Raw genomic sequence first — 14451 nt, forward strand, 5'->3', positions numbered from 1 at the left:
GGGAGGGGGGGGGGTGGTGGCATTGTTAATCAAAGAGAGTATTACGGCGGCAGAAAGGACGTTTGAGGACTCGTCTACTGAGGTAGTCTGGGCCGAGGTTAGAAACAGGAGAGGAGAGGTCACCCTGTTGGGAGTTTTCTATAGACCTCCAAATAGTTCCAGAGATGTAGAGGAAAGGATAGCAAGGATGATTCTCGATAGGAGCGAGAGTAACAGGGTAGTTGTTCTGGGGGACTTTAACTTTCCAAATATTGACTGGAAATACTATAGTTCGAGTACTTTAGATGGGTCTGTTTTTGTCCAGTGTGTGCAGGAGGGTTTTCTGACACAGTATGTAGACAGGCCAACCAGGGGCGATGCCACATTGGATTTGGTACTGGGTAATGAACCTGGCCAGGTGTTAGATTTAGAAGTCGGTGAGCACTTTGGTGATAGTGATCACAATTCGGTTAGGTTTACCTTAGCGATGGGCAGGGACAGGCATATACAGCAGGGCAAGAATTATAGCTGGGGGAAAGGAAATTATGATGCGATTAGGCAAGATTTAGGATGCGTAGGATGGGGAAGGAAACTGCAGGGGATGGGCACAATTGAAATGTGGAGCTTATTCAAGGAGCAGCTACTGCGTGTCCTTGATAAGTATGTACCTGTGAGGCAGGGAGGAAGTTGTCGAGCGAGGGAGCCGTGGTTTACTAAAGAAGTTGAAGAGCTTGTCAAGAGGAAGAAGAAGGCTTATGTTAGGATGAGACGTGAAGGCTCAGTTAGGGCGCTTGAGAGTTACAAGCTAGCCAGATACAGACCCTTAGAAAATAGGCGACAGGTTTAGATAGAGGATTTGGATTGGCGTAGACTTGGAGGGCCGAAGGGCCTGTTCCTGTGCTGTAATTTTCTTTGTTCTTTGTTCTTTGTTGGCTTAACCAATATGATCCTTTTATTACAGTGAGCTGAGAATTGTAACGATTATTTTTGTATCTTGTGGTGTCATAAAAATGTAATTTGAAATATGGTATTTGAAACTCATGGTCTGAGTAGAAGGACAGGCGGTGAAATTGGTTTATGTCAGTAGTGAGAAACAGACTCATGATTCCATGGGTAACTAAAATCGGGCACGGTTTGAAACAGGTGGCTGCTTCTCTATGGTTTTGCACTATTGGCAAGGACCAGTTTCACCCTCATAGACTTGCGGTGAGATGACTTCTTCTTGCCCCTTGGAAAGAACCTAAAGGCAGAGCAAAGGAAGATGATTAGCAATGCATCTCCAAATGAAAAGGATAAAACATTTTCTGCATTACGCAGCGGATTAAAAAGTAGCCTCACCAGGGAAGATTATGACAGTGTGACCAGGATAATACATAATGACAAAATGTGCTTGTTGATAGCACTGTGTCCCCAAGCTCATTCTCACCAATTCAATCCAGAGGTTTGTTGCCCAGGGTAGGCGGTGGCGTAGTGGTATTATCACTGGACTAGTAACCCAGAGATCCAGGGTATTATTCTGGGGACATGGGTTCGAATCCCACCACAGCAGAAGGTGGAATTTGAATTTAATTAATAAATCTGGAATTAAAAAGCTAGTCTAATGAGGCCATGAAACCATTGTCGATTGTTGTAAAAACCCATCTGGTTCACTAATGTCCTTTAGGGAAGGAAATCTGCTGTCCTTACCTACATGTGACTCCAGACCCACAGCAATGTGGCTAACTCTTACATGCCCTCTGAAATGGCCTAGCAAGCCATGCAGTTGTACCTAACCACTACGAAGATAATAAAAAGGAATGAAACCGGACGGACCACCCGGCATCGACCTAGGCACCGGAAACGACAACGGCAAACCCAGCCCGGTCGACCCTGCAAAGTCCTCCTTACTAACATCTGGGGGCTTGTGCCAAAGTTGGGAGAGCTGTCCCACAGACTAGTCAAGCAACAGCCTGACATAGTCATACTCACAGAAGCATACCTTACAGACAATGTCCCAGACACTGCCATCACCATCCCCGGGTATGTCCTGTCCCACCAGCAGGACAGACCCAGCAGAGGTGGTGGCACAGTGGTATACAGTAGGGAGGGAGTTGCCCTGGGAGTCCTCAACATCGACTCCAGACCCCATGAAGTCTCATGGCATCAGGTCAAATATGGGCAAGGTAACCTCCTACTGATTATCACCTACTGCCCTCCCTCAGCTGATGACTCAGTACTCCACCATGTTGAACAGAACTTGGAGGAAGCACTGAGGGTGGCAAGGGCACAAAATGTACTCTGGGTGGGGGACTTCAATGTCCATCACCATGAGTGGTTCAGTAGCACCACTACTGACCGAGTCCTAAAGGACAAAGCTGCTAGACTGGGTCTGTGGCAGGTGGTGGGGGAACCAACATGAGGGAAAAATATACTTGACCTCATCCTCACAAATCTGCCTGCTGCAGATGCTTCTGTCCATGACTGTATTGGTAGGAGTGACCACCGCACAGTCCTTGTGGAGACGAAGTCCCGCCTTCACATTGAGGATACCGTCCATCGTGTTGTGTGGCACTATCACCGTGCTAAATGGGATAGATTTCGAACAGATCTAGCAATGCAAAACTGGGCATCCATGAGGCCCTGAGGACATCAGCAGCAGCAGAATTGTACTCAACCACAATCTGTAACCTCATGGCCCAGCATAACCCCCACTCTACCATTACCATCAAGCCAGGAGACCAACCCTGGTTCAATGAAGAGTGCAGGAGGGCTTGCCAGGAGCAGCACCAAGCATACCTCAAAATGAGGTGTCAACCTGGTGAAGCTACAACACAGGACTATCTGCGTGCCAAACTGCGTAAGCAGCATGTGATAGACAGAGCTAAGCGATCCCATAACCAACGGATCAGATCTAAGCTCTGCAGTCCTGCCACATCCAGTCCTGAATGGTGGTGGACAATTAAACAACTAACTGGAGGAGGTGGCTCCACAAATATCCCCATCCTCAATGATAGGGGAGCCCAGCACATCAGTGCGAAAGATAAGGCGAAGCATTTGCAACAATCTTCAGCCAGAAGTGCCGAGTTGATGATCCATCTCGGCCTCCCCCTGAAGTCCCCAGCATTACAGATGCCAGACTTCAGCCAATTCGATTCACTTCGCGTGATATCAAGAAACGACTGAAGGCACTGGATACTGCAAAAGCTATGGGTCCTGACAATATTCTGACGATAGTATTGAAGACCTGTGCTCCAGGACTTGCTGCACCCCTAGCCAAGCTGTTCCAGTACAGCTACAACACTGGCATCTACCCCGCAATGTGAAAATTGCCCAGGTATGTCCTGTACACAAAAAGCAGGACAAGTCCAACCCGGCCAATTACCGCCCCATCAGCCTACTCTCAATCATCAGTAAAGTGATGGAAGGTGTCATCAACAGTGCCATCAAGCGGCACTTGCTTAGCAATAACCTGCTCAGTGACGCTCAGTTTGGGTTCCGCCAGGGCCACTCAGCTCCTGACCTCATTACAGCCTTGGTTCAAACATGGACAAAAGAGCTGAACTCAAGAGGTGCGGTGAGAGTGACTGCCCTTGACATCAATACAGCATTTGACCGAGTATGGTATCAAGGAGCCCTAGCAAAACTGAGGTCAATGGGAATCAGGGGGAAAACCCTCCGCTGGCTGGAGTCATACCTAGTGCAAAGGAAGATGCTTGTAGTTGTTGGAGGTCAATCATCTGAGCTCCAGGACATCACTGCAGGAGATCCTCATGGTAGTGTCCTAGGCCCAACCATCTTCAGCTGCTTCATCAATGACCTTCCTGCAATCATAAGGTCAGAAGTGGGGATGTTCGCTGATGATTGCACAATGTTCAGCACCATTCGTGACTCCTCAGATACTGAAGTAGTCCGTGTAGAAATGCAACAAGACCTGGACAATATGCAGGCTTGGGCTGATAAGTGGCAAGTAACATTCGCGCCACACAAGTGCCAGGCAATGACCATCTCCAACAAGAGAGAATCTAACCATCTCCCCTTGACATTCAACAGCATTACCATCGCTGAATCCCCCACTAGGGGATCCTAGGGGCTACCATTGACCAGAAACTGAACTGGAGTAGCCATATAAATACCGTGGCTACAAGAGCAGGTCAGAGGCTAGGAATCCTGAGGCGAGTAACTCACCTCCTGACTCCCCAAATCCTGTCCACCACTTACAAGGCACAAGTCAGGAGTGTGATGGGTGCAGCTCCAACAACACTCAAGAAGCTCAACACCATCCAGGACAAAGCAGCCCGCTTGATTGGCACCCCATCTACAAACATTCACTCCCTCCACCATCGACGCACAGTGGCAGCAGTGTGTACCATTTACAAGATGCACTGCAGCAACGCGCCAAGGCTCCTTAGACAGCACCTTCCAAACCTGCGACCTCTACCAACTAGAAGGACAAGGGCAGCAAATACATGGGAACACCACCACCTGCAAGTTACCCTCCAAGTCACACACCATCCTGACTTGGAACTATATTGCCGTTCCTTCACTGTTGCTGGGTCAAAATCCTGGAACTCCCTTCCTAACAGCACTGTGGGTATACCTACCCCAAATGGACTGCAGTGGTTCAAGAAGGCAGCTCACCACCATCTTCTCCTGGGCAATTAGGGATGGGCAATAAATGCTGGCCTGGCCAGTGACGCCCACATCCCATGAATGGATAAAAAAATAATGTTGCATAATTTTCTTTAGCATGGCAGGCCCTCCTGGTCCTTTCTCTGGGAAGCCTTGTTATAGAAGAAGAACATATTTAGGAATATGATAGCATCTACCTGAGCATCCCAAACAGCACATCATGCTCCTATCACCTTCCCCTGGAGTCAGAACGCTACAAATGAGCTGGCATGTTGTTTCAACTGGCAATCTTTGTGAGCTGAACCGTGAACTGTTATATAGAATGTTTTACTGAATCTATCTGCAAGTATGCCTATCACCACCTGGTGTGAGAAAGGGAAAATAGTCTCTCCACACATTTTTTTTGAGGATGCAGCAACAACAACCTATATTTATACTGTGCCTTTAAGGTAACAAAACATCCCAAGGCGCTTCACAGGAGCATTATAAAACAAAGTATGACTCTGAGCCACAAAAGGAGACATTTAGTCAGATGCTTGGTCAAAGAAATAGGTTTTAAGGAGTGTCTTAAAGGAGGAAAGCGAGGTGGAGAGGTGGAGGAAGAGTATTCCAGAACTTGGGATCTAGGCAACTGAAGGTATGGCCACCAATGGTAGAGCGATTAAAATCAGGATGTACAAAAGGCCAGAATTACAGGATAACAGATATCTTGGAGGGTTGTGGGACTGGAGGAGATTACAGAGATAGTCAGGGGCAAGGCCATGAAGGACTTTGAAAACAAAGGTGAGAATTTTAAAATCAAGCCATTGCTTGACCGGGAACCAATGTGGGTCAGCGAGCACAAGGGTGATAGGGGACCCGGACTTGGTACGAGTTGAGACATGGGCAGCAGAGGTTTGGCTGACCTCAAGTTTGTGGAGAGCAGAATGTGGGAGACCAGCCAGGATTGCGTTGAATAGTCAAGTCTAGAGGTAACAAAGGCATGATGATTCTATGAAGAATGAGGGTTTCAGCAGTAGATGAGCTGAGATGGGGCAAAGTTATGTGATGTGATGTAGGTGGAAATAGGCGGTCTTAGTGGTGGCACGAATATGAGGTTGGAAGCACATCTTGGGGTCAAATGGGGCACCAAAGTTACGAACAGACTGGCTTAATCTCAGGACTGTTGGCAGGGAGAGGGATTGTGACGGTAGCGAGGGAATGGAGTTTGGAATGGCTTTCAGTCTTCCCAATATTTAATTGGAGGAACTTTCTGCTCATCCAGTCCTGGATGTCGATAAGCAATCTGATAATTTAGCAATAGTGGAGGAGTCAAGAGAAGTGGTGGTGAGGTAGAGTTGAGTGTCATCAGCATACATGTGAAAATTAATGCTTTCAGATGATGTCGCTGAGGGGTAGCATATAGATGAAAATTAGGAGGGAGCCAAGGATAGATCCTTGGGACATCAGAGGTAATGGTGCGGGAGCAGGAAGGGAAACCATTGCAGATTAATTCTCTGGCTATAATTAGATAGATAAGAATAGACTGCGGAGAGGCATTGGAGCAGGATGGTGTGGTCAACAGTGTCAAAGGCTGCAGACAGGATGAGAAGGAAAAGTTTATCTTTTTCACAGAGGATGCCATTTGTGACTTTAATAAGAGCTGCAGGGCAGGAACACTGACACTGGGAATAAAGGCCTGCTCGGGTCTGCAACTGAGACCTGATCTGAGCCCGACAGAACCCCATCCGAGCCCGAGCCCGACACGGCCCGAGTCCTTACATTTGTTCCCGCGCCCGATCCAACCTGACCCAACCCAACCCGACCATCAGTTAACTTACCTTCCCTTTTTCACTTTGTTCCGTACCTACACAAGCTTAAAGTAACAAAACCACCTTTAAAGTCCAAAAGGTAAATTAATATTAGAGTCACTTACCTGAGGTGGTGATAGAGCATGTCTGACCCGGCCCGACCCAATCCGAGTCCGAATGCCGGACCCGGAAGTGCGACCTGATCTGACCCATACCCGACACATGTCATCGGGTCCCGTTGGGTTAGGGTCAGGGAGCAGGCCTTTAATTGGGGCAATACCTTCTACAGAGGAAGAGTAAGTGCAAATACAAAGGTGAGTGCATTTACTTTGGCACTTCTGGTAACCAGAAAACTTTTTTGTCACTTGCTCCCAGGTATGATGGACCTGGGAGATTGCACTGACTCTGATCTTTCTTCATTAACCAATGGAATATCCACAGCTCCCAATATGGCCCACTCTCCTTCATGTCAACTCCTGCAACATGACCTCCAAGAGATTGGGGCTAAATGCTGAATTCTTCTGTGCTATCATCATTTTGGCGAGGCATTTTCAAGCTCCACTCAGTGACTGCACTACTGAACTCTCCCTGAACAGTTGGCAGCAACCCATTAAGAGCGGATAGCTCACCCAATTTTGCAACAAGCCAACAAGCCTTCATGTGGCTCAGTTGGTAGTGCATTTGCTTTCCGTTTGAGTCAGAGGTTGTGAGTTCAGGTCCCAAGTGAGGACTTGACCATAAAAATCTGCTTAGAGAGCTGCACTGTCAGAGGTGCCATCTTTTGGATCAGACAATAAATCCAAGGTGCTGTCTGCCTCTCAGATGGATGCAAAAGATCCCGTAATGATATTTTGTAGATAAGCAGGGGAGGTTTTCCTGGTGTCCTGGCCAACATTTATCCCTCGAGCAAAACCTAAAAACCAGATCATCAGGCAATCGTCACTTTGCTGTTTGTGGAACCTTGCTGTGTGTAAAATTAGCTGCTATGTTTCCTACCTCACAAAAGCAAATACACTTCAGAACTATTTCATTGCCTGTAAAGTGCTTTGGAACATCATGAAAGGTGCTATATAAATACAAGTTTTACCCTTTTCTCGCTGTGCATGCTTTCCATGCACAAGAAACCTATTCATAAGAAAGAGAGAAACATACCATGCAATATTTCCGAGGCCAGCTGCCTCCTCCCCAACGTGCTTACTACAGATGAGCAGAGCCTCGATTTTATTGGATTTGCCAAAAAAAAGGAAAATAATGTGAAAATAAACACAGTAGAGGTGATAGGAACAGGAAAGTATTTGTTCATGAGAAAGTTTTTGAATCAACTAATCCTGAAGATCCTCAGTGGAACAGATTTCAAAACCTTGAAATTGCTGCTGCTGGTATTGTTGGATAAACACTGAATGTATTTGCAATATGTTCCTTTATCCACTATATATTTTAGAGATACAGCACTGAAACAGGCCCTTCGGCCCACCGAGTCTGTGCCGACCATCAACCACCCATTTATACTAATCCTACACTAACTCCATATTCCTACCACATCCCCACCTGTCCCTACCACCTATCTATACTAGGGACAATTTATAATGGCCAATTAACCTATCAACCTGCAAGTCTTTGGCATGTGGGAGGAAACTGGAGCACCCGGAGGAAACCCACGCAGACACAGGGAGAACTTGCAAACTCCACACAGGCAGTACCCAGAATTGAACCCGGGTCGCTGGAGCTGTGAGGCTGCGGTGCTAACCACTGCGCCACTGTGCCGCCCATATGTGGAAACACTAACCCATTCAAAATAAATAGGTTGAAGCCTGGATTAAAATAATGGGCAGGGGAATGACATTCTAAGGCACTAAGTTATCCCACAGTAGGCTCCGATTTTAACACTAGATTGGTTTGGGGCAGGTGAGTGGCGAGGTGGGCTATTTTAACTCATTAACATGCCTCTGGTCCACGTCCCACCCAGAATGGGCAGGAACTTGCCAGAAAGGAGTGAAAAACTGTGTGGCCTGGAGGCTGTCCGCCACCACAAGGTATGTTTTCTTTCTTCGCTCATGGGATTTGGGCATCGCTAATTGCCTTTGAGAAGGTGGTGGTGAGCCACCTTCTTGATCCGCTGCAGTCCATATGGGGTAGGTACTCGCACAGTACTGTTAGGAAAGGAGTTCCAGGATTTTGACCCAGCGACAGTGAAAGAACAGCGATATAGTTCCAAGTCATGTAGCAGGGTTGGGTTCCGGGGGTGCCTCACATGGGTCTTGTGTTTGGGAAGGGGGAAGGAGAAGACTGAGGCAAAGGAGGCCTAAGCTTTCCTTGCATGACTTGGAGAAGCACTCCTCCTCCTGGCCCCACAAAGGACAGATAAAGTAACGGACGTGTTTCAATCTCTTTGGGGCTGATTCTCTTCTGTCCCGGGTTAAACCACAGTGGCTTCCCTACTCAGGCCTGAGTTAAAAGAAGGACCTTGCCAGCTTTGGGCATGTTTCCTTGCCGCCTGCTCAGGAGAGCAGGTTGGCGGAATCCTAGCGACTCCAGAGCAGGTAAGAAACCCAGGTGATTTTAATACCCCACCTTCCCTGTTTCTGCATGGTGGATAGGTTAAAATCGCCCTCTAGTGTCAGCTTGGCTCAGTTAGTGGCACTCTCTCAGCTGAGTCAGATGGTTGTGGGTTATCAATAAAGGTGAATGGGGTGAAAGAGTCAAAACAGAAATCACATGGCAGAGAGGAGCAGAACATCTCCAAGGTGGGCAATCCGTACCCTTCTTGTGTTTTATCATGTACTTGCTAAGAGCCACTGTCACAGCCATGTCTCTTCTCTGTGTCTGTCTCCAGCTCTGACTCATTCCGCATGGATTCTAGCTTAAATTTCACCCTTCCTATTTCAGATCCACCCTCAAGATCACTGTGATATTCAGTGTTTCCTGAATCACTGTTCTTAACACTTCAAGAGATCCACCCTATCCTCTATGTGCTGCTATATCCGTGCTTTCAATTATTCTCTTCAACAGTACTGGTTCACTTTATTCCAGAGCTGTCTTTGTCCTTTTTCTCATCCAGTGCTTTAAGCATAAAGTTTTCTTTTTGTTTCAAGTTGCAAGGGCTGCAAATGTCAACAACTCTTTGGTGCCAATGCCTATCTTCAGTTTCCTTAGGGTAAACTTTGACTTTGTGCGATGGCATAAAATGGGTGGTAGTGAGTGGGAACCCTGTTTTACATCTCTCCCTATTTTTATCTCACAAATTCAATGTAAAGTTAAAATCAGGGGAGATACAAAATGGGCAGCTGGCTCACTATCACCCATTTGACACTATCACACAAAGTCAAGATCTACCCTCTCTTCCTCTTTGTTTTCATCTGACCCCATCTTTCCTTCCAATCTCACCCCTTGTCATATTTTCACCAATTCTCTTTGACCTTCCACTCTCTGATTCCATCTTTGTCCTCAGCAAAGTCCTCATCTCAACAAATTCTGAGCTTGGCATGATGCTTATCGTTTCTTCTACCTCCATGCTTACCAGTTTTCTCCCCGTTTTCAGCCTCCCTAAATCACCTGGACTCATCCCTCTGGCCATCTACACACTCTTGTTTTCATTCTTAGAAAGTTGCCCCGTCAGATGATCAAAACCAATCCAGGAGATCACAACATGGACAGATCTCTCACACTCAAGACTGATACTTTGCTCGTGAAGCTCATACTCACCACATCTGTCATGCCAGAATAGGCTGCCTGAGTTTCCAGATTGTGTGGAAGCCTGCCCGAAAGACACCCACTCTGATGGTCTTGCTATGATGGTGATTTTATGTGTCTCACATGGAAAGGGTCATGGGCACTGCCTGGCTGGTATTGCGTTGATAGCATTTGCCTGCTGAACAAATGTCCTTACATTTTGGAGGCACTCAGCTGCGCCACAAGGAGATACAAGTAGGAAATACCTTAAGATAAAAATAAAGATGATTTCTCTCTGACCTTATTGTGTCTTGGCTGACACTCCAGTGCAGTACTGAGGGAGTGCTGCATTGTCAGAGATGCTATCTTTTCAATGAAACAATAAATCTGAGGCTTAATCTACCCTCAGATGGATGCAAAAGATCCTATGGCAATATTTCGAAGATAAGCAAGGGAGTTCTTCCCAGTGTCTTGCCCAACATTTATCTCTCAAGCAACACCTATAAACAGATTATCTGACTGTTATCGCACTGCTGTTTGTGGGAGTTCGCTGTGCACAAATTGCTGCTGTATTTCCTTTATTACAACAGTGACTACACTTCAAAAGTACTTCATTGGGTGCAAAGCTCTTTGGGACATCCTGAGATTGTGAAAGATGCTATATCAATCCAAGTCTTTCTGTTCTTTAAAGGTTGCGCTCTCCTGCTTGATCCATGATACACAGCACACTGGTGGGTGTCTAACTGAGGTAATGAGGTATTACATGAGAAACCTGTTGCTTGGTGAGAACACGTAAACTCTACCTGAGGAAAAGGTCACTCTGGTTTCATAAACTTGCTTAACCAAGGAAGTTAAATATTGAGGCGTGTGCATGCCATTGTATCAGCAGTACGAACCAGCATTTTAAGCCTGGGCCTCATCTTCAGGTGACAAGCTTATCGGAGCAAAAGCACTGTTGCTCAGTAACCACTTTATTATTTAAGCAAAAGCTTCTCCAGTTTCAGAAAATTCTGTGGCAAGAAAATAAATGTAAACAAGGAAAATAAATTGGTTTTGCTCTGAAAATCATTCCTAGGTACTTGCAGTGTTGTATAATTTAATCTTTCTGATTATCCACATTTCATCTTTGTTTGGTATGTATGCGAGAACCAGCCCTCCTGATGAACTGGGTTGCCACCTGTAATTTAAGCCCCAAACTGAACAAGGGCAGACTGAGGTGGGGTGGGTTGAGATTAGAGCTTGACTGTTGATGTTTTCTTTCCTGATCATGAAAATTCACTGAACAACTTAGTAACTAAACACTGATACATTACGAGACACTTACAGAAGCGGAAAATGTGTTGCTTTCTAGAATAGATTTTGTCTACATTTTCCATTATTTGCACAGTTTACACCCGAATAGTTCGAAATGGCTTTTGCACAGCCATGAATGGAAGTATTCTATTTGCACCTGCTTATCTGAGGGCATCCTGATATTATAATAATGCAGGGCTCCAGATTTGGTGTGCAGGGAATATTCTGATGGAAGGGAAAAAGTGCATGTAAGTGAAATTTAAGAGATTGGGACAATCTAAATGGGTGGGTCATAACTTTTAGTCTTTCTTACACTTCGTATTCTAGACTTTTTCAGTCTGTATATTTCAGACTGCTTTCACAACTGAGTATGCATTCCCTACACCATGGAGAGTGAATCAGCCATGGTTAAGTGGTAGCCCTCTCGCCTCTGAGTCAGGTCATAGATCCAAAACTCACTCCAGAGACTTGAGCATAAAATCCAGGCTGCTGTCTTTCAGATGAGATGTTAAACTGAGGCCCTGCCTGCCCTCTCAGATGGATGTAAAACATCCCATGCACTATTTTGAAGATGAGCAGGCAAGCTCTCTGCAGTGTCCTGGCCAATATTTATCCCTTAACCAATATCACTAAAACAGATGATCTGGTCTTTTTCATTATTGCTCTTTGTGGGTTCCTGCCATGTATAAATTGGCAGTCAATTTTTCTATATCACAACAGTGATTACACTTCAAAAGTACTTCATTGGCTCTAAAGTGCTTTGGGATGTCCTGAGGTTGTGCAAGTCTTTCTTTCATTATTTTTGATATGCAGCGAAGCTTTCAGTAGCATTATCCTGGATAGCAAGCAAGAAAACATTGCAGTTAATTATTTTTAGCAATTGGAACTATCATTTCTCCCCTTTGGATCTCTTTCCTGTATTTGAGAAGTGAGGGCATCACAACTTCAGATCTCATTTGAAGTTTAATTCATTTAGCAAATCTGTTTCTCAAAAGGTGAACAAGCAAATAACAACCAGAGTTATAACACGTGTATATATTTACAGTGGGCAATCCCAGCCACCGCTTAAAAGCAATCAATAAAAGGTTGCAACCTATTGCTAAGCTTTTTTCTAGAATACTGTTATATCTGCAGTCTTTCTTTTACTCTTGTAGTCTTTACTACTTCCAGAGTTGATGCTGGCTTAGACTGTTCTCTATAGAATTCCAAATTAAATCAAGCTAAATGTCCCATAGATAACTAGCAGGACTTCCTGTTTGAATACAAGAACACAAGGAATAGGAGCAGAAGTAGACCATTTGGCCCATTGAGACTGCTCCGCCATTCAATACAATCAAGGCTGATCTTGGGCTTCAGTTCCACTTTCCTATTGCTCCCCATATCCCTTGATAGCCTGCGAGACCAAAAAGCTATCTATTCCAGCCTTAAATGTATTCAATGATGGAGCATCCACAACCCTCTGGGGTAGAGAATTCCAAAGATTCACAACCCTTTGAGTGCAGTAATTTCTCCTCATCTCAGTCCTGAATGATCGGCCCCTTATCCTGAGACTGTGCCCCGCGTTCTAGATTCCCGGACCAGTGGGAACAATCTCTCAGCTTCTACTCTATCAAGCCCTTTCAGAATCTTGTATGTCTCAATTAGATCGTCTCTCATTCTTCTAAACTCCAGAGAATATAGGCCCCATTTACTCAGCCTCTCAGCATAGGACAAACCCCGCATCCCAGGGACCAATCTAGTAAATCTTTGCTGCACTGCCTCCAGTGCAAGTATATCCTTTCTTAAATGTGGAGACCAAAACTGCACACAGGTGCGGTCTCACCAAAGCCCTGTTCAATTTTAGTAAGACTTCTTCAGTCCTGTACTCCAATCCCCTTGCAATAAAGGCCAACATTTCATTTGCCTTCCTAATAGCCTGCTGCACCTGCATGTTAACTTTGTGCATTCCTTGTACGAGTACCCCCAAGTAAAGCCTGGCTATCCGACCCGAACCCAACTAGACCCGACGACATGTGTTGGGTTCGGGTCGGGTCTCTCTTCCGAGTCCAGCATTCGGGCTTGGGTCAGGTCAGGCTGGACAATGCTGCCTCCGGGAAGTAATCTTCAATTCAACATTAAGGTCAAGGGGGCCCAGACTCTGTAGTGAGCGAATGAGCGTCTCTATTACGTCATCACACTCATGCTGTCGCTTCCATGCATCCAAAGGTGATTCGACACTACAGTACACTATGGATGTAAAACAAATGCTGTCTACTGGAGAATGTTGAAGCAGTGGAAAGTCATGTGGCTGGAAAAGGTCAATCTTCCATTTGGGAACATTTCAATCCTGTCATTTTCCGCAATAGTAAAAGTTCAAGTGGATTTTACAATGCAAATCTTGCAAACTTCTACTAAAATATGACAGCAAAAAGCTGGGAAATTCATCTTAGCAGCGGCACACTGAAAAAGGTTGTACTCGACTCGCAGCAGGGCCAAGTCAGTTGTCCATAACTCTGTTTGTACAGACGAGCGAAAAAAACATACCCGCTCACAAGAAATCAGAAATGAAAGATAAATGTGTGAGTCTCTGTTGCAAGGATATTCGACCTTTCCAAATTGTCTTGGTGAAGGGTTTGTTGAGTTAGCACAAGAGCTTATCAATGTGGGTGCTACATACAGTCGAGTATCAGCATCAAGTATGTTACCAAATCCAAGTACAGTTTCAAGAAGGTGTTGTGATGTTGCTGAAAAAAAGAGAAAACAACTAATTTCTCCGATTACTGACATACTGAAGGATGTGAATGTGGGAATGACAACTGACATGTGGATGGACGACTACCGTAAAATCCATTATATGTCGATAACCTGTCATTACATCACAGTAGATTTTAAACTTGATGCCAAAGTTTTAACAACAGCAATGTTTCCACTGGAAGATGCCAAATCTGGCAAAAACATCAGGTGTGAGATTTTAAAACTGCTCGTGAATACTTTTGGATTCAACCCAGCAAATTTAAATAAATTAGTCTGTGTGACTGATCAAGGCGCTAACATAGTGCTTGCTCTTAGACCATATCAATGTCTGAATTGTCAGGACCACATATATAACATGATCCTTCAACATTCACTTGAT

The 14451-nt window shown here is 45.3% G+C and overlaps 1 protein-coding gene across 2 annotated transcripts in view; it reads right to left on the bottom strand.

Moving 5' to 3' along the window:
* Positions 1 to 918: 918 nt before the first annotated feature.
* wdr31 (WD repeat domain 31) overlaps positions 919 to 14451 on the bottom strand; it is a 76846-nt gene continuing 63313 nt past the window's right edge. Inside the window, exon 11 of one of the 2 annotated variants that reach the window (XR_010968968.1) lies at positions 919 to 1219. The gene's annotated coding sequence lies outside the window, so the exon portion shown is untranslated. Of the gene's footprint in view, positions 1220 to 13830; positions 14063 to 14451 lie in introns of those variants that run through there. The other variant, XR_010968969.1, reaches the window with a different exon arrangement.

Source organism: Heterodontus francisci, chromosome 32, assembly GCF_036365525.1.
Source record: "Heterodontus francisci isolate sHetFra1 chromosome 32, sHetFra1.hap1, whole genome shotgun sequence".
Taxonomy (NCBI): Eukaryota; Metazoa; Chordata; class Chondrichthyes; order Heterodontiformes; family Heterodontidae; genus Heterodontus; species Heterodontus francisci.